We start from the raw sequence: 21248 nt of genomic DNA on the forward strand, positions 1-21248 counted from the left end.
CGCCTGCATCGTGCCGCGGCCCCGCGCTTCGGGGGGAAGGTGCCGGGCGGCGCGGGCGGAGGGGCGGCTGCGCGCCCGCCCGCCGGCCAAGCTGGGCCGGGAGGGGGCCGGGCCGGGCCCTGCCCACCGGAGCACTCCCCGCCGGAGGGAGCCGCGTCCCCGGCGCCGCGCCTCGCTTCCCCGTCCTCCTCCGGGCCATGGCGGCGGGGGCGGGCCGGGGCGGGGCGGCGCGCTGACAGGCAGCCCGGCCGGCCGGGGAGCCGAGGTAAACAGGAGCCGCGCGAGAGAGCCGGCGGTGTCCCGGCGCGGCAGGAGCTTCCCGGTCCCCGGCGCCACGGCGCGTCGCCTCCCGGCCCCGGGCATGGGCAGCAGCAGCCGCCGCAGCCGGAGGAGGAGCCGCCGGCCCGGGCCCTGCGCGGGGCACCAAGGTAGGGTGGGCCGCCGCCGCTTCCTCCGGCGAGGGGAGGCCGGGGCCGCCGCCGCGGGGAGCGAGGCCGTGCGGCGGGGGTGGCCCGGGCGGGGCGCCCGCGGTGCCGCTCGGTGCCTGCGGCCGCCGCTCGTCCCGCCCCCGCGACACCACCTGGCTCCGGGAGTCTGGCGGCGGGCCCGCCCGCCCGCAGGTGAGGCGCCGCCGGGAGCCGCGCCGGCAGCAACAGGCGGCTGCGCGGGGGCGGCCCGGCCCGGCCCGTGGCTGCCCCGTGGGACCGGCTGCAGCGGCGTGACGCGTCGGCCGGGGCCGGAGGGAGCGCGGTCGCCGGCCCGCGGGGCGGGGGCGGCCGGGGCGGAGCCGCTGCTCGGAGAGCCGGGGCAACGGCACCTAATGCGCTGTAAGCGGCTTTCCCACCTCCGCCGGCTTTGTCTGCTCAGCCTCAGCCCGTCCGTGTGCGCCTGGCGCCGGGAGCGGGGAGGCGCGGGGCTGCGCGGGGTCTCCGCTGCGGAGGAGCACCCGCATTTGCGTTCGCTTTGCGATGTGGAGTGGAGACACGCCAGGGATAAAACTGCTAACCAGAGTGTGCTGGTCGCAGCGTGTTCATAACAAATTGTGAAGTTTAACGGCAGACTGGAAAATAGTCGGAATCCCTTTGTGCTTCCTGGAGCTAGTTGGCAGTGTAATGCTCGAGTTGTCCTGAGGTGTAATGCTTTTTTTCCTATTTTAGTATGCTGGAAGTGCGAACAAAGTTAGGATTTTAATATGCCAACGCAAAATCAGTTTGTTTCAGACTGCAGTGCAAGGGGACACACGGCTCAGGTGCTGCAGCTGGCAGAGGGCTTGGATGCAGGGCACAGCAGAGTTGTGAAATAACCTAGCAGCATAAGCATGGAAGGGACCATTTAGGTAGAGCTTGAGTGAAGGTGGAAGGAGATTTTGGAAGGAAGATGGGTGTGTAAGAGGTTTGCTGGTCTGACAGTAACACTAGCTGAAGCAGCGGCACTCTGTGAACTTTTGCTGCTGAAATAACTTACTTCCTCTGAAAACTTGTTGATTAGGGCTATCCCTGGCTCAACTTCAGCATCATCTGACACTACTCCGGAAGTATTCTTGGAAAAATGCTTATATATCAAACCTAAGTTGTTTTCTTTGAAACCTATCAATGCTGATGATTTCCACTCATGCAAAATTCTGCTAAGTCTGCCTCTGGAGATGGAAACATCGAGGGTCCTGGCTCAAGGGTATGGCCCAGCACCCAGGGTAATACCTGCTGACAGGTGTTGACAGCTTCTCAACTGTGGCCCAAACGGTTTGGTACCAGACTGCCCTGAGCAAGGCCCTAGCTGCTCAGAGAAAGTGAGACATTCCCCAGAATTTGATTCTGCTACGGTTGGTGAAACCGATAGGACTTCAGTAGTCTGATCAACTGCTCCTGTGCTGGGGACTTCGCGTGACTTGGGTTACAGTCTGATGTGAAGTTAGAAAATTCACAATTCACTGAATATTTGTAGTTACGGTATTGGGTTTTTTTTGTTGTTTTTTTAACATGGCTTTCACCTAGCCCTAGTCAGCAGTTTTGCTTGTAGAGGTAAATTAGTTGAAAAGCAGCTTTCTGGCCTGGGGTGTAGTATTGGAAGAGAGGCGGCAAGCCTTTTCATGACTCAGTGTATGGATATGTGGCCAGAACTGGTGGAGTGTCCAGATGAGCCAGTTATGATTCCAGTGCTAGAAAATCCACCTGTTTCCTTGCTGCTTTTGCCCATTTTTAAGTGTTAACAAGGATAGATTAATTTAGCATGCCAGGTGAACTATGTGTTTTCACAATGAGATTTAAAAAAAAAAACAACACATAAAACTTCTGTTGTTTTAGGTCTAACCTTTTGGACCAGCAACTCTTCTATGTTCAAGGGTGAAAGGACTCAGTCTTCCCTGCTCCTGAGGCTGTCACACATACTTTGGATAACATACTGAAGTCTCTTCTCTGCCAGCCCAATTTCCTTATTGGTCTTCCAAACGCTGGTGTTAGTGAGGCAGGCAGATCATTGCAGGAGTGTGGCAGCTCGCAGTAGTAATGCCACTCAGGGAAGGAGCGGTAGATGGTTCTTGCAAGTCCTGAATTGATTCTGATGCCTAAGAAAAACGAGTCTCCTGTTATGGGTCTTTCGTGCCATACATCTAGGAAGCAGTCAGCCCTAATGTGACTCATAGCCAACTTCAGAAATGGTAAAGACTGGAGTGAGCATGGCCGTTTGCCAGGAAAAATGAAAACAGGAATGGAGTGTCTCTTTTCTGTTGTTTGGGGGTGGGGGTTATTTGATTTTAGTTTGCTCTGGTCCTGCCCTTCCTTCTTCCCCCAAAAATGAGGGAACTCTTGATCCTGTAGAAGTATCTAACTAGTGTTCTGTAAGAGGCTGTAGCTGGGCTGCTTTAAAAAATGAACAGACTTTGGAGGAAGGAGCTTGCAGGAGCCCTGGACATTGTTGTGCTTGGACTGTGTGTGCATGTGGCAGACAGTGAATACCAAAGCTGCAGAGGGCTATATGGAATGGAAAACTTCAAGTCTGGAAAAAACTTCTCTTTTAGGGCATAAGGTATTAGAGGGGAAATCTTCCTGGGGAACAAGCTGTCCAGTGCTTGCTCCATTTCTTCTTCTGGTGCATCTAGTGCTAGCTGCTGCAGGAGCTGAGTGAGCCACGTAAACTGTATTAGTTCCCATAGTGAGGCAGAACCCCTGCAGGACTTAATGTGACTTCTATTTTGCTGACTTGTGCATTGACTGCAAAGATTTGGTGAAAGCTTGCTGTGACATAGCAGAGTTGGTATTAAACTTGCTGGGTGGACTTTGTTGTGAAGCTTCACAGCTCCAGGTCCTCAAAACCCTCTTCACAAAGTTAGGGCCATTTTTACCAGTTCTGTTATCTGGCTTTTACTGAAAACACCACTTGTCCAAAGAACTCATCATTTCCAAAACAGAACCTTCCTCACTGCTTCCCACACTATTTTGGGGGGTCTTTTATCAAAGTAACTAATTCATGTGAAGCACTAAAACCCCAAATAGCAGATTATATTGTGCTTACTGATTCTGGGGTAGGTAAATGGACAAGAGCCCTTGAAAGCACAGTCTTTTCGCAATTAAAGATGTGCTTTAAGAGCTGCGTTATTCTTAAATGTAAATCATTGCCAGCCAGCCAGTTCACAAACAGCAAAGGTTACCTCAACCATTAGCAGTTTCTACTGCTTGCAATTTCTTTCCCCAGGGACTAGGGGGAAGGCTGGCCTTTATTATGTGCCCAGCTGGTTATCAGTTATGGGCCATTTTAGATCAAAGATATATGTAAATAACTGTTACTTCTCTATTTTTAAAAATTAAAACCTCTTTGGAGTTCACCTTTGATACCTGCCAGCAAGTAGGGGAGCTTGGTAGCACGGCTTTAGTTTAACCAGAGACCTGGCAGGATGTCATGGTTGATTGACCTTGACTGAAAACAGTGTTGGAAATTTTGATGCCAGGTATACATTGGATAAGTGGAAAATACTAAAAGATTCTAGAAATTGTGGCTGAAATTTTCCATAGTTTGATGAAATCAAGTCAACCAGTAGATGAGCACTTTATCACTGGAGACTCATTTAAGGATCCCAGTTGTAAACCTTGCAGAATATGTGGCCAGAATCAATATAGAATATAAATGTTGTATTCTTTGAGGGTAGGTAATTCCTATTTATCAGTTAGGTATGTCTTGATATCTGCCCCTTAAAGTTTCTTTGTGTCCTTCGAAAGGCATCAGGAGGACAGAATACATGTCACCAGTCCAATCTGCAGGTGAGGCTGGTCATGAACAACTGTGCCAGAGTTTCTCCATGGAAAACCAGGTATTGGATTTAGAAATGTCATTTAACCAGTGACTGAAAACCAGTGAGGGCGAGTTTGCCCCCCAGTTTGGCCATGGCTTCAGTAAGATCATGTGTTTACACACCATCAAGGATAAGACATTCATTGCAAGGAATAAAATATTCCCCGCTGCTGTTCTTCCTTGAGCAGGTAGCTCAATTTCTGTTATGTCCTGGACATAGGACAAGAAACATTCCTCTTTGAATCAAGAGGTCATTTGGATAAGACAGAGGAGAAGGAAAGAAAGATAGAAGGATCTAGGTTGACAAAAAACAAGAAAAAAAGAAAGAAAAGGGTTCAAGGTTACACACAAAGTTGCTAATTTTCAAAACAAGCCTACAAATCCTTTGTCCCTCCCTTCCTCTCAAATGTACTTTATTTTTAAAAGGCCTTTCAGTTCCTCTTTATTGTGTGTACTGAGCCTGCAAGGAAGAGTATCTGCAGAAAAAAACAACACTTGTTAATAAACAGGTAGGCTTCCCCTGGGTCTGATCTGCTGATTCTAATAACCAGAATAATTTGTCACTCAGACTTACTGCTAATGACTCTTCACCATTGGTGACGCTTGAGGAGGGGGGACGTGCTTCTGCTCCTGTCGCCAGAGTTGGGGTTTGAGTTCTGCTTTCTTATTACACAAGAATCTGTGTGGCGACAGCAGTGGGGGTCCGTGTATTGCCATGACTCCTAGCACCAAAGGTTTCTGACTTCTAGACATGGCTTTTGGGTGAATTTTGCCTGTAGAGGATCATTTGAGTAGTATTAACTACCCAACTAAGCAACCGACTCGCTACGTACAGCCTGCCCTATAGCACTAATTAAATATCTGACTGAATACTTCCTCAATCTTGCCTCCATCAGTGCTTCTCTTTGCAGTGGGGCTGAGCCCGGCCTTTAACTTTCTGGAAGAGGGAAGGCGGTGTCACAGGAATTATTAATGAAAGCTCCTCCTCTCCCACTTACTGCAGGGCTTATAAAAAGGACGCCTTTGCTTAATTTCATTCATAACAACCTCTTAAGGTATCTGTTGGTGGGTAAGCCTCCTTCAAAACCAAAGGGAACTGCAGAAAGACAGAGCCCCTTCTCTGCCTATTTATATTTGCTTTCACTGTCACTGGCTCCTCATGTCATCCAGGACAGAGAGGATTAATCTCTCTGATCCCTCTATTTCTAGTTGTAAAAGTGTAGTGTGTAGTGTGCTGTTGAGGGTGATTCACTACTAGGCCAGTCCTTGTTGCAATCTCTTGTAACTATGAGCATATCAATCAGAAGAGGAAGGGTAATGGAAAATGTGGCATATTTCGGTGTGTGCATATATATTTCTTTTTCTGTGTGTGTATATATATATTTATGGGAAGATTGATGGATTGAAATACAGGGAGTGATGCAATATGGGGCTCTGCCATGCTTTCATAACATGGGCCACGTTATAGCAAGAGCTTCTTGCAAATGCTGCCTCTTGCCCTGTTTGAGTGTGGGTTTTGTCCCCTTCTCACCGGTTTCCCCTGGTCTCCTTCAGCAAACCGCTCTTAAGGGACTTGGCACTTAACAGCATAATGAACTCTGCTACAATGGATAGAAAGTGAAAGTTGGCCGTGGCTTTTTGGTTCTTAATAAGCCTGGTGAAGTCTGACATACCAGAGCAATGTGAAGAGCACTAGGTAATAGTTTACCATAGGTGATCACAGAGAGGAAAATACACACGGGAGCAGTCTGCTCTTTCTGAAGTTAACAGTAGGGTTTGGGTTTTCCTTGTTTCCGGTAAATGAAGTGAGTTTCCCTGGTAGTTCTGCATCCAAAACATCTGTTAAAACGTGATTATTGTCACCATAGCTTTCAGTGTCATTTTCACATAGAGCTTGCCTGCCAAATCTGAACTGTAAGTGCCAGGACAAGAAAGGACAGTTGTCAGTGTTTTTTCTGAAGCACAATCTGAGACCGATCGTTTACATTGAAGCTGCTTGTATAAAATGTGTGTGTGTGCGTATATGCATACAAAACAGAAAAAAGCAAGTAGACTGAAGACTTGCAGAGGAGCTGCTGCTCTTTGACATTGCAAATGATCTCTAGATGAGAGGGTTTGCCTGTACCAAACAGCATAAACGCTTATTGCACTAAGTCCTTGTTGCAAAGAGAAAAAGAAGCAAGCTGCTTAGCTCTGAAGAGAAGAGGAAGTTCGGTGGCAGCTGAAGGTTTGTTGTGAGAGACGGGAAATCTGAGTCTTGTTCGTGCTTCTGGCCTCTGTTTTTTGGTTTAAGCTACCTCACCTATGCACCTTAGTTTCCTGCAACTCAGTTGTTGTCTGTATCACGTTTTTTGCAAGGTTCTTGGATTTCAAAAAAAAAAATAATTTTTTTGCTCAACTTTCCAAGGGGAAGTGGGCTTATGCAATCACGCTGCAAGTAACTTCTGAACCTGTTGGCTAAATGTCAAATATTTAGACGTCACAGGAAGAAGGGACTGTAAATTGCAGTGTCATGGCCTGGAGCTGCAGCCTCGCTCCGCGCCCAAGCCCGTGGAGAAAGCACTTTTTTAAACCCAGGATGGTTCATGTGGGTAGTGGCCCTTACAAAGCCTGCTATCACAGGACGCCAAACTGTAGGAAATCAGTCTGTGCTAATCAGTCTGCCCATGAGATGGCCTTCTTCCATTGCCAGGCCTTCTGAGAGCTGAAGGGAAAAGGTTAAATATTGCTACTAAATTAGAGCTGGCACAGTGCAGCAGGCTCTTCACAAAATTAATGTTTGATAACATAAGGGGGTGGAGGGAGGAGAGATTCCCTTGTAAAATTACAGGAGTATTGTCAGGTTGGCTTGATCTTGGGAGCTAACAAAAAAAAAATAGCGTGTTTGATTAAAGATGGAAGGGCATTTTAACTTTGCTCTTGGCATAACAAAGCAGAAGCTAATAAAAACAAGATCAAATTTCAGCCTTCTAAATGCATCAGTGTTCTTATGCAGTGTGTTAACACTGTAGCCTTGAAATACCTCGTTGATTTTGGCATGATAACTTTATATGTTGCCTTTTAGCAGTTCCTTTGCATGAGCTGTGTATTTGTTTCTGTGATTGCTGTGACAGCATGTTCAGCTGTTTTGTACCCTTCCTCCTAAGGATTATCCAGGGAGGATAACTTCTGAGACTGCTAGAGTTAACGCTTTCAGATGTTGCAGAAATATTCACCAAGTTTCTTTCATCACAAAATTGCAGGGCTTGAAAAGTCTCCACGTTCTGTACAAGCTGCTACATGCTTTGGCAGGTGTATGAGGAGTCCTGCTCTGGTACACCTGTGGAGCTCTGCAGCTCCCAAGGACTGAGATGAGATTCTTTTTATGAGCCTTCTTGGGAGTGCAGGAAAACTGCTGTGTGAAGTTTTGCAGGCAAATCATTGAGAAACTGGGGTTTGCAACGCTGTTTTATTTTCCAAATGGCAAGAGGTTCAAAATTCTTCTTTGACCTTACTTGATCCATCTGATTACTGTCTTAAACAAAATGTGTGGCTTTGTTTCTAGCAAAGCAAGTCTTCCCTACTGGTGTGTGACAGATTACAGGTGATTGCAAGTGATAGATTAGAAATGCAGCTTCAAAGCTGTGCATTCAGAGCAGCGCTACATGGCTCTGCCAGAGCCCTGTGCCTTGTACCAGGGGTTGCCTAAGTGCTCCTTGCTTTTTTACCCCTGCTCAGAAAGCTGTATCAGAGATGCATGTAGTGGAGTATCTCCTCTACCTACATACATACCAAATGCAGTGGGATAAGTCAGATACACGCTTTGTAGTCATTTGGTGATTTTCTTTTTCCCAGGATCAGAGTCTCCCATGGTCAGCATTTGGTGTTCTGCGGACCCTGAGGTGCTTCTCTCTGCACCAGACCTAGGCTTTTATTCGCTAGTGATGTTGGTATCAGTTTCTCCAACCACAAGGCAAGGATCCCAGCTCAGTTGCTGTTGAACACGTTTGATTCAAGATTAGATTTCTCACTCATTTTCCTTTGTTAGTGATACCCTGACAATAAGCAAGCATAGCATTGCGTGGTCCGGCCGCCTGAGAGAGAGCAAGGAAGCTGAGTCAGGGTCAGTTCTTTATATGGAAAGGGAATTAGGTACATCATGCATTTTATTCTTGGCTGTGATCTTCCGTTGTGTCTGTTAGACGTTTGTTACGGTTGTTTGCTTTCTCTGTGTACTTGAGCTCTACTTGTCAGCTGGGACACTTGTTCAGTCTTTCTTTTCCATCTTTGAATGCCTACTGGGAAGTTTCTCAGTCAACATGTTCTCACTGCTGTGCTGCAGGTGCTTTGCGCCGACTTGGTAGGGCTGTGGTGCCCTGCAGGCATCCTGTTGGTTAAGCTGCTGCTTGACTGCTTGCCAGCTGCCTTTTCGGGTTTTCCGTAGCTGTTGTACTTAGGCTCTTCAGTTTAAGACCTGCATGGGTTTGGCTTAGCCTGTCTTTCCTGGCCATGCCAGGTACAGGGGTTGTGGGAGGAAGCTGCAGGGATGGTTCTGCACCAGGGTGGATGCTCTGCTCCAGGAAGGTACATTTGCCAGTTGCATCTTGGTGCTGTGGTATTACCTCCCTTCCACATGACCCCACAAAGCATATACTTATCCTTTGTCACACAGTCTGAATTGCTGCTTCTGTGAATTAAGGGAGGAGAAACTCAAGACAGCTGATGATCCAATCTCTGACCTCCTTTGAGCTGTATCCTGTGTGGCTCATGGACAGGTCTTTGTGGTTGATGTAATCTAACTAATGCATATGAGAGACACCTGAGCCAGGAACGGGGAATTTACTAAGATGATGAAACTGTTGGGTTTCACATCTGAAAGTAATTCTTGTCAGTAGGGGATGGGAGTAGAAAGCAGCTTGACTGTACACTGCATGTTGCACTGAGGCCAGTAACATGGACATACAACAGCACAGACCTGCTTCTCTGAGATGCTCTTTATCCTCAGTCTCCAGCAACCCCTGTGAGTTGAGGAGAGTTGGCAAGTGTCTGAGATGAGCCTTTCTTCCGTGAACCTTTTCTTCTTCCTTCATTGGAATGTGCCAAGAAAAGAAAATCACTGGCAGGCTGTCATGCTTTAACCTGATGAGCAACAAACCAGCACAGTATGCTGTCACTGCACCTTCTCCGACTCCTTCTATAAGAGATGCCACTCCAACATGACAGCTGTCAAAGGGATAGGTTACTCAAGCTTGTGTCTTCACCACTGGTGTGTGAAGGCAGCTGTACCTTTACAGACCTCTTCATCTCCCTTGCCATTCTTTCTAGACTTTGAGAAACTGAAGAACTTAAGAAGTCTATTCTCAGCTGTATGATAGCTGGTTCCTCTTTCTTCGTTGCAAAGATGACTGATAGATTACAGCTTTTGAAGAGATACTGAATGTTGCATTGGAAGTTGGTGTGTAAAATGTAGTCTTAGAAAAAGCAGCGAGTAATTTACAACTGACTGCAGCTCCGGCTCAATCAGATGATTGCTAAAAATAATACACCCTCTAATTCCACAGTTGATCTCTAATTAGAGGAGTATTCATAACTAATATTCATAACGAATTCATAACCTGCAGATAGGGCAAGATCAGAGACTGTAGTGCTATCTCTGTTTTGCCATTCAGGAAAGACTGGGCAGAATCAACGTTTTGGAAGGGAATTTTGGGGGGAGACTAGGTGCTGTAAGGGTGATGGTACTGACTCTGCACTGGATTCATGCTGAGTCTTTGCCCCAGCTAAATGCTGTAGGGTGCAGTTTTGCCAGTAGTGTATTTTTTTATTTTTTTTTTTTAGGCAGAGAAGATGCCCACCCTCCTTGGTGGGCATCTTCCTAGAGAAATTTTTGGTTTCTTTAAAAAAAAAACAAAAAAACCCAACACACAGCCCAAAAAAAAAAACAATCCATGAGCGCAGAAACAAACATTGACAGGTGTTATGTTGTTGTTTCCTGCTTGAAGCTGTCAGGTAACATTGGTTGAGCATCGTAAGACGACTGTCTGGCTTTGCTGCAGAAGCAGCCCAACAAGGAAGAGGGAGGCTTTTCAGCTGAGATATTTAACGTTTCCAAAGATTGGGGTCTGAATACTTTTTTACACTCTTTCTAGTTTCATGTCTAAGTCAGATGGCTACTGCTGTCTGTGATGGGGCAGTAAGAGATCAGCTGGCCTTGCTGAGCTGTGAAACTTGTGTTAACTCTGCAGGAAATATAGGTGATGTCAGGTTGTACCAAATGACTTCTTCAACAGAGGATGGTAATGGGAGCCTTTGCCATCACCAGGTAGTACTGTTCCCTGAATAGCACATGTCCCTGTAAAACAAGAAGTGTAACTTGCTCCAAGACCAAGGCTTTACGCCTGTTCAGAGAGAGCATGGCTGATGGAGAAGGATGGTGTCAGGCACTTGTGACACAGAGGAGACCATGCCTGTTCCTAAGCACAGTGCTGCTTCTTCCTCTAACACCCAGAGACTAAAGGGACTGATTTGGTCCTCCAAGGAGAAAGCAGCAGTGTTTTGGTCACTTATGGATTCCTGTCACTTCAAAAATAGCTGAATTCATATCCTTCATCTTTAAATACTTTATGACCATCTTGATGCTGCTGTACAGCCCGTGTGTGGGAGCCTGTGCCAAAGATGGGACTGTCTCTGGAGTGGAACATGCCAACTGTTTTAAGCAAGCAGAAAACAGGAGATTTTATCTTGGATTTTCTAGCATCTGTTGCATTTGGAATAGGAAGTAGTTTTCTTTTTTCAATCAAAAAAAAAAAAATACTGCATTTGCCATTTTAAAATGGTTAATAAAGAAATATGTCCTTATCTCTCCATCAGCCTAATTCAGCAGACATTCAAATTATTTGTCTGTAGTAGTAGTAATTTTTTTATCTGCTCTTTGGAAGAGCAAATGTCCCTGAATGTTACTGTAATTGTAACTACTTAGAGAAGGAAACCACATGATCAGCAGATGTGGGTCCTGGAAAATGTAAAGGAGAACAGGGTGGGGTCAGATGGGTTTATCTCACTGCAGCTCTGAATGCAGTTGATGCAAAATTCTGATGTGGCCTCGACAGGTTCGATGCTCCCCCTCTTTCCAGGAGTATGTTTTCCTCCAGGACTGATGAGATTTTAGCTTCTAAAATTTTTTTTTTTCTTCTTGCCTTTAATTTCAGCAGGTACCTGATAGAAACTGCTGTTCCTCCCATTTTACAATACCAGGATTACATGGGCCTTGTTTAGCACACTTGGCTCATCTCTGTGGCTCCTGTCTAAACTAATTTAAAGCAAAGAGCATCTGTTAGGGGAGAAGACAGAAAAGCCACTAATAAATGTGATTGGGTTGAAAAATGTGACATGTCAATTGGTATCAGTGACGTGGCCATGATCCTGAATTTTATTTTAAGCCTTTCTTTGTTTGGACAAGTTCCCCTACCAACTTCTTTTCTTTGCCCTGTGGATATATGACAGCATCCTGGAATCCATTCCACCGTATTGCCCCAGCTATCACCAGGCTCCTTCTAAGCCATCTTTTGTCTTCACAGCATGTTGCTCTCTAATGGCATGGGCTTCTCCTCACCCTTATCAGATACTCAAAGATTGCTTGAAGCATCTGCTGGAGGAAAAACTAGAAGTTATTGAAGAGTAGGGCAGCAGAGCACTGCAAGCCTCTCGTTCCAGCAGCAACAGACGTATGCAATTCATGGGGTTTCTCATGAACAGGCACAATTTCTGGGTACCTGGGTGTTTCACTCTGTCTTAGCAGCTTCCTGTAGCTGGCTGTGGGTGACTGGCAATGGGCAGCTAGAGGCTGACAGACAGACTTCAGAAATGCTGCAGTTCTGGTGATAGAATGCTGTGATGGATTTGATTTAATAGGATCGTATATAGATCTTGCAAGTGCATAGGAATGGATTGGTGGAGTTTTGTGCTGTTTCTCTAAACTTCTCATAAAATCTTTAAACTTACAAATATTTGTAGAAACAAAAGGACTAATACTGGATGGGACAGAAAGGGTCAACACTTAATTACTGAACTGAGAACAAGGACAATGAGTGAGGATGTAACCACTGGACACTGGTTTCTTGTCCATGTAAGAAGGCAGCAGTTTAAAGGAATCCACAGTTGTGTATTCATCTCACAGTCGCATCCAGTGGCTATTTTAGGTATGGTAGAAATGAATGGCCTTTTACAGACCATAGTAAGGAGTGCCTTGTCTGTGGGGTTCAGTAATGCCAGTCCCTTCTTTTCGGGTGGCACGGAGTACTGTTGTGGGGGGAGGACAGGCAGAACAGCGTACACGTGCCAGCATCCTCGGATGAAATAACTCCCTAATGAAGGGAAACTATGTTGATGCTTCTCTGCTGCCAGTGCTTGTTGGTGTCAGCAGTGGCGTGGGGAGCTGGGATGAGGGCAGCCCAGCAGTTTGTCAGCCTTGTGAAATGGGTTGCCTGGCCTTTAAAGTACACCAGGGACAGTTGCGATAAGAAGAGCACATGCAGCCATTGTAACTGTGCAACGTGTCCCATGATACCAAGTTGCAGCTGGAAGAGGCTGTCTTGTTCTGGCACTAGAGGGGAATTAATTCTGTTCACAGACCTGGGCTCTGTCTGTAGGCTTTATGCAGCTGTACTTTGTAATGATAATGCTGTGACACATAGGTTCTTAAGCTCTTCTAGCATAATTTCCATGTTGAAATTGATAAGAAATACCATGTTTGTCTGGCTAGCAACTGTCGCCAGTCAAGGTCTGATTTTGGTGAGGATGCAGGTTAAAGCTGAAGGAGTGACTCAGATGTTTACTGCTCTGATTGCTTGTCTTACTGTATCACTTCAGCCTGTGCTCTTGGTTGTACCAGGTACCGTACATTGCCATGGTAAGGAACAGTACTATCCCCCCCAGAAGCTATCTGTACAGCCCAAACAGCCTGGAGTGGGGAAGTGGAAGTACTGTTATCCTTCCATTGCACAGAGGTGACTAAACTGAAGAACTTAAATTATTTGCCTTCCTGAACTGCAGCCAGAGAGCACACCTCTGTATTGGTGATATTTGAAATAAAATAAAAAATGAGCATTTATGTCTAGGGGGCTGTGGACACCCCCAGCTGGTTATTCTGCCTGGAGCACAAGCTCTTGTGTAGTTGGCGCTACTGGTCCTTCCCACTTCGCCCTCTAGGGAGAGGGTTCTTGTTGGACATTGGCAAATATATAGAGAAGGTATCAGCATGGAAAAAGATGGAAACAAAAAACCCCCCATAAAGTAGGCATGCTATGCCTGAACATACTTCCTGATAAAAAGGTGTCACCAAAATGTATTTTACTTCAATGACTACAGTATTCGCCTGTATTTAAAATTTGAACTTTTAAATTTTATGGGGATAGCAAATTACTTCATAGCTAGCTTTGCAGCCAAAGTTCAGTTTGCTTTAAAATGTGGGAAATTACGGTTGGAAACATAATTAACTCATGTCATGCAAGTTTGTGAAAGCATCAGGTATAGGATGCTTGGCACATTGCCCCTTTTACTCTATACTTGAACTTCTGAAGACACTGGATTTGGGTGCTCCAATTTCATCGTCCTAATGAATGTGGCTTGTAGCAGTTTCCTCAGAAAGAGTTTAAACATTTGTCATAATGATTCAGAAGTCAAGAGTTTATTAAGACTTCCAGAGCAAAGATATGCTGTAACTTAAACCAGTAAATAAAGAGTTACTTGGCATTTAACTCGTAAATCATTCAAAAGAAATATATTCTTACATGCACCACTTTGGAAATTTCTTATTCACCCACAGGCAAAGAAGAAATGATTTCATACTTCTTCAAAACACAGAATCATACAGTCAATAGTATATTCTTTTTACTCTGGCTTAAGAGGAGTGTTTTGCCTGGTAGCAGTTAAACAATAGTGAAGAATGTTGCGTAGGTGCCTGTTGTACATAAATGGCCTTTACAACTGTTAGGCTCTGATGTAATGGAAAATAAGTGATGTACCACAGGATTTTCCTAAAAATGCATCATTATCTGTGTACAATACAGAATGTAAGCAATGTCCTTGCTAAACAATGACAAGATTGTTTTGTTTCATCACTATCTTGCATTGTAAATATTTATACTGTTTGAGAAACACAGGCTTTCATTGTCTTCAATGTAAATTTATGCATTTGCTTTTAATAGTTTTATTAATTTTGAAGATAAAAATACAGAGCAGTTTTTTGCTGGATTTCATGAACCTCAAAAAGAGTATAGTAGAGAATGGAAAGTAATCATAACTTACTCATACATGTTACATTATATCGTGTGGACTTGTGTACTGGGCTAGAAATTTGCCTGCATGTTAATGCAGATTTCTTTCACTGGTCTATACATGTATTAGCATGTCCATCTTTCCATTTGATTATAATCTTCACTAACATTTTATTTTATTTTAAAGACCATCAATTGTCATATGGAGTGCTTTGCCAAGTCATAATGATCACGTGGGCACTTTTCCCAATAGATCTGCTGTTATTCTGGAGATCTGGGGTGTTGCCTTGTCCTTGATATCACTTGATGTCTTTCCTGGTTTGGCTTTTGCTTATGAATAGGAGGGAGGGGAGTGTTTTTTTTTATATCCAGTGGGTGTACTGTGGACCCTTCTGCACTGGTTGCAGGGTGATCTGCAATTGCAGGGGACCAACTGTGGCAATCTTAGTGTGCCATTCCCAAACCTGTGTTACAGTAATCTGACCTTTTTTTGGTTTTCCTTTACAAATTTCAAATTGTATGAAACCTTACCTACTTCTCTCTCTAACCATTTCTGTGAGTTATCAAAGAAAAGCTGTATGACCGTTGCATCACCAGTGTGCAGACTGTGATGGAATCCATGTAGGCTACTGCTATGCAATGCTTTTGAACAAGTAACGAAGAAGGAAAACCAGCTTTTCTGAAAAACTGTAGCAATAGGGATGGTACTGTGGCATGTTGTTATCTGATGAGTATTATGAAGAAGCAAGTCATCATCCCTATCTTTAAGGAAAATGTAATTTGAGTGATGTTATTAAGACAGCCTTTTGCTCTGCAGGGTGGCTTCAGTGCCAAGTTGGAGGGAAGAATGTCTCTTCTGGAGGGAGGCATTAATTTCTCAGGAAGTCAGTCTCTGCTTGTTATGAGACTTGATGTGATCGTAGCTAGGAGTGATAGCAAGGCAAGTCCCATACATGCTGTGACACAGCATCTTGCCTGCAGCATGGCTGTGAAGGCTCACAGCTTGCAGTGTGATTCATGGGCTAGACCTGGTCTGCTTGGAGGCTCCTCGGGGCAGGAGGATATGTTTAATGTGAAGGGATGAAGTGAAATGGTGATTATGTAGGCGAAAGTACGAGTGGTACCCTCTTTACAAATGGCTTTGAAAATGCAGTGGAGGAGGTAGAGCAATTTGCTGGCTGAGGAAACGGCAGCCCTGGCTGTTGACCTCTTCCAGGCCCCCACCATTAGGGCTTCCCAGTGCAGAGACTGAAACTTCTGCATTACCTGTTTATTTTTTTGCTTGTTACAGTTAGAGACTGTTCCAGGGACTATTGCTGATGTTATTACAGACTTTCATCAACAAATATACAAGGAGAGTACTTAAAAATGTGTGTTACCTAGCAGACCGCTGATGTAGTTGAAGTTTTGCCTCTGTAGCAGAAGCTTTCTGCCTCTGTGTGTGGAGTCCACCTGGTGCTTTATTCTTTCCACAGGACATCAGGAATGATTGCTGATGCTTCTGATGCAGCTAAGTTGTTATTAGTAGCATAAGCAGGCAAAAATAATTTTTTTTTTGGATGGGACTCTAATGATTGTATTATTTTGTTATCAGAACAGAGGAAGTGACACTCTTATTCTTCTGAATGCTACTGAGCTAGTTGGTAATTGCACTTAGCAGCTGATTTGATTTGAAGGGGACAGATTTCAAGGTATCAGTTTTTCAGAGGTGCAGATCCTGCTCAGCTTCCAGTGAAATCAGGGGAGGGGGTTGTTAAGAGCTCTGGGACCACTATTTATTGATGCTGTAGCGTAACAACTTGCTTGTCGAGTTGTATTATGTTTGTAAAAACAATCATATTCTTATTTTGAAAGGAGTCAGCCAGAGCTGGTACACACCTCTGTTTCTCTATGCACTGTGTGTAGACTACAGCTATATATTCCTGTACATTGAGAAGCTTTCAAAGGGAACATGAGTAACATGCAGAAGGATCTCTTGTTCCCTTTCTAAGCTTTTCTTTTGATTTCAACTTCATAATAACTTTTTTTTTTTAATTAAATTAGAAGAAAAATGTTTTTAAGTCTGGAAGCAGATTATTTTTAGGACACTAGCAGGTGGAGGAAAGGAGGAACTGAGATAATGAAGAGAGAAGTTGCAGCTGAGCTACTAAACAATGCATGATATATGGGCAGTGGCATAGCTATAAATAGCAATAATCCAGAATTATATCTGCCTGGTCTTAGAACAACGGTTCTTTTCACTTACAGCATTGTACTAACCCTGAAATGTGAAAGTTACTGTAGGGAAAGAAGTGCTAGTTTCTCTCCCTTAAGCTTCCTTGATTAGATGTGTTTGTCAAGTTAACAAATGCATGTGAAGTGCATGAGGGTTGATAACATCTCCTAAATAATGCTGTTAACAAAGTACTGATTAAGCTACAGTAAAAGAAAACGAAACACAGATGCAGGATCCTTTTTGAAAATGCACATCTGTCATCTCTAGAAAAGAATTATGTAAGCTACATTAGTAGGGCAGGAGTCCGGACAAGCTCAAAATAAAACAAATAAAATTCAAACTGGAGCCAACACAAGTTAATAGGATTGGAAATATTTGCAAATATGGGAAATGTAGCGTACAGGAAGTAGGCATAAGCTATATGCAACTGAAATGTCAGGGTAGGCAAGAAAAGTTAAGATGCACACAGGTACTGTTGAGGTCACTGGATGAAGGCTTCTGTTACCTTCAGAACAACAAACACCAAAAAACCCAAAACCAAATTACTTTTTTTTAGGGGGTTTTGAGATTTCACATCAAGACCTCCAGAAGAAAAACAGATTCCAAATCTGCATTAATAGATTATTTCAAGTCTCACTAGGAGAAGGTAAGCCAGCTGATGAAGATGTTATACCATCTAGCAGCAGTCAGAGGTTTCTTCAGCAGGTTTCTGTTCTTGTTTGGGTTGGTCAGGCTTCATGCTGCACAGAGGGGAAGTTTCAGAAGACCAGAGTTCACCACAACAATCCACAAAGCCTTAAGGCAGCACTTCCCACCCTGCAGCTATAGGACTCCCAAAGTCCACAGGCTGCATCCATTCCATGGCAGGATGTCACGGCAGCGCACAGCGCTGCAGTGTCTGGATTATCTGGGCAGCAACAATCTGTTATTTTTAACCTGCTCACCCTGCAACTGATTATCAGACCATTGACCTATGCAGTGCAGCTCACTCTCATTAAAAGGGGCTAAGGGTGTTGAAGAAAAGTGTAAGAAGCCTTGGGGCAGACCAGAATGACTCAGAGGTGAAATACCTTCCAGTTCCTTTCTGTTAGCAGCTATCATCCTGCCACTGCCTCAGGTTCCAGGGTTTATCCTTCATGCATGTAAAGACAGATTCTTTTATAATCCAGAGTACTTATTGTACTTTAAATAGGAAAACAACTGACATGTTTGACTGCTACCTTTTTTTCCCCCTGCTGTGAGTAATGCAGAGCATGTGTGCACACCTACATACATCCTCAGGATGCTTTTCTTTTGGAAAGGCCTGTGTACATCTGCAGCCAGTGCCACTACAGCTCCAGAGCTTCTGCTGAAGTTCTCCAGCATATGCCATGTAGCAAGGGAATACGGTGGACTTTCTGAAGTGTAAATGACCTAGTAAAATCTGCAGTTCATACTGCATGATTTTAGATTCTGGTAGATACCAAACCATAGACATGAAACCATGATTTGTGCTAACTTGCCCTTGTCTAGCTGAGAATTTTTGTCAAAGAGCACTTCAGCCTTTATTTTGGAATACCTAATGGGCAGAGAAGCTGCAGTGGGTGGCAGGTGAGGGATGACAGAACAGCTTCCTCCACCTGCATCCTTCCAGTGGCACTTCTCACTGTAACAATCTGGCGATTTACAGACTGTTGGGTTCGTTTCATGGCTGAGTTATGTTCATGTTTTGTCACTTGGGAAACTGAGGTCCTGATGGGGTGGATTATGGAAGTGGGGTTTCAAGTGGTCGCCCACCTGCTTCTGTTATAGTGAGGTTACCTGCTGTTGCTAGTTGTCCCTTTTCATGTGCTTAATACTGGTAACCCAGGGGAACCTAATTATCTGCTTCTGTTGCTGTCAGGAGATCCACTGCTCAGGGGAATGCCCCAGCCACCAGGCCCAAGTCATGTGCATGCTTTTTCTTCCGTTTTCAGTTCTTGTCGGCTGCCTTCGGAGCCTCTGTCTTGTTTCCTTTGAATCTGACTGTTCTTGCTGCAGCTTCATGGTTACAGCAATGTAATGAGGACCCAGCTGATGTGGTTCCAGCTGCCTGCTGGCATTTTTAGTTACTGTTTTGCCTGCCATGAGAAAGCAAAACTGGACTAGTTGGGTGGATGAGATCTTAGCTCCACTGAACTAAGATCTCCTGTGGGTTCTGAGGACAGGATTTTGACTTCTCTTGTCTTTTGAAATGGTGTTGGTTTCTGAAGACTCTCCATAATGGCAGTATGGCTAGAATCCATTTTGCAGGAACCAATGTGGCTATAAATAAGGGGAACAGTAGAGCTTCAGGCTGTCCATTGTATGGTATTCCCATGCTCCCCAGCCAGGTTTGCAGAAAACCTCCCTGGACAAGAGCAGTAGTCTGTATTTGTGGCTTATTGGCTGTTGGCAGCATCAGTAAAGAAATCTCTAAAGAGTCCAGCTATGAAAACAAGCTTAACTTTTATTATAGTTTGCTGAATGCCCAAACTCCTAAGAGAGGTTTTGTTTAAGTATTTTTCTCTAGTGAATAGTATGTGAACAGCCATAGGGGTGGGAGGAGAATAGGGTCCCTCCTTCAGAGGCAGATAACTGCCTTGCCTATGGGACCTGGCTGGTGCACATACCCTCTCTCTCCTATTCTGCAATCCCATGATTGCTTCAGTTTTCCAGGCAAAAAGGAGCTGGAAAGTCCTTCTTCTGTGAACAGAACAGCATCTGCACTGGCGATCCTCGGACTTGCCTTGCATGTGTGGTTTATAAACGACACACAAGGGAGGAGGAAGCTGAGCCCTTATCTGCCACCTCCTGGGCAGGTGTGCTCAGCTGTTCGGTAGAGGTGCTATAGTCATGAGGAACCCTCACTTTGTGTGAGGGACGGCCTGAACATCTCACTGGAATCCTGAAGAGAAGGGAATGTCTAGGAGCAGTTCCTTTGCCTTAGCGTTTATTCCCTGAGCGCTTTTTTAGCAGGCCCCTACCTCTATGTGCTCGAAGCTGGGATCCCTCTACACAGGTGCCCAACTCCTCACCCCTGGATTGAGGAGCACGTGGTGCTAATTTAGGTGTGGAAAACGTCCGGTGGAGCTTGTCATAACTTGCTTTATGTTGAGTGGCATTGCTTTCTGGCATCCTTGTCTGTCTGTACTTGGTATTGCAGGTGGTCCGTTGAGCCGTGTAATTTTTATCCTTTAATTAGCGCTGTGGAGTTAATGTGCTTCAAGTTGATATGGACAGGCTTGGAGTGTGTGCGTTGTTACGGACCTTCCAGATTTGGGATGCTGTAGAGTGGCATCTGGGTTAAGTTTAGAGCTTTTTTAAGCCACCCTTGAACAAAGGCAGGCTTTATTAGAGCATCTGCCAGGCTCCTTTACCAGAGGAGGGCTGTTTCACATCATCTTTGAATTGGGTATCTGCTGCTTGAGCTCTTTCAAAGAACTTTTAACACATGCTATCCTCAAAGTGCCAGTAGAAAAACTAGTTTGACTTGTTTGTCATCATGAGAGGTGTTTAACTGTGTTTTCTAATAATTTTCCTTGTTCTCTTTATGGTAGTAACATGTCCTTGCCTGCAAGCCCAGAACCATTTTTGAGGGGGATACAGACCAGGGTACGTCTCCTTCTCCTTGGCTCAGCTATTGCTGACAGTAGCACAGAACATGTTACTTTGCATATTTTCCTTGGAGCTTGATGTTTTCTGGACTTCATTTCCTTATATTTTCTTGGGAAAATACCTTCCTTTTCTGCATTGTTTATTGCGTTTTGATATTCCTGTCTCAGCCCACATTGATCTCTCCTCTAGCCTGACTCCTTTAGAGATGCAGCTGAACAGGTGTGTGGAGAACCCAGGGAGGTTCTGTGTTTTCTCTTTATGCTGAGATTCAATAGTGCTGGTAAGTCCCATATTTCCCTCTGTCCTCCATTAAGGAAGTGTCCTTGTTGTTGCTTGTTTATGCATATAAATGTAGTTTATTTTTAAAATACGGTACCTAGAAGTTTTGCAGGCATTGCCTTCAAAGCTTTCATGCATGCTTTATGATGTGCCATCTTAACATCTATGGAAGTAATATAAATCCTGACCACGTGTCCTGGTTTCAGCTGGGATAATTTTCTTTTTACTAGCTGGTGCAGTGCTGTTTTGGATTTGCTGTGAGCGGTGTGAATAGCACAGGGATGGGTTTGGTTGTTGCTGGGTAATGTTTGTACCAAGTCAAGGACTTTTCCGTTTCTCAGGCCCTGCCAGCGAGAAGGCTGGAGGGGCACAAGGAATGGGGAGGGGACACAGCCAGGACAGCTGGCCTGAACTGGCCAAAGGGATATTCCATACCATGGGACATCACGCTCGGCATATAAAGCTGGGGGAAGAAGAAGGAGGGCGGATGTTCAGCGTTCCAGCATTTGTCTTCCCAAGTAACTGTTACACATGATGGAGCCCGGCTTTCCTGGGGATGGCTGAACACCCGCCTGCCCGTGGGAAATGCTGGATGAATTCCTTGT

General features: G+C 44.9%; 1 protein-coding gene across 2 annotated transcripts in view; it reads left to right on the forward strand.

The window, feature by feature from the left end:
* Positions 1-233: 233 nt before the first annotated feature.
* MARCHF8 (membrane associated ring-CH-type finger 8) overlaps positions 234-21248 on the forward strand; it is a 107096-nt gene continuing 86081 nt past the window's right edge. The window contains exon 1 of one of the 2 annotated variants that reach the window (XM_040605377.1): positions 234-428. The gene's annotated coding sequence lies outside the window, so the exon portion shown is untranslated. The remainder of the gene's footprint in view (positions 429-21248) is intronic. The other variant, XM_040605386.1, reaches the window with a different exon arrangement.

The sequence above is a fragment of the Falco naumanni genome, chromosome 9 (genome assembly GCF_017639655.2).
Source record: "Falco naumanni isolate bFalNau1 chromosome 9, bFalNau1.pat, whole genome shotgun sequence".
NCBI lineage: Eukaryota > Metazoa > Chordata > Aves > Falconiformes > Falconidae > Falco > Falco naumanni.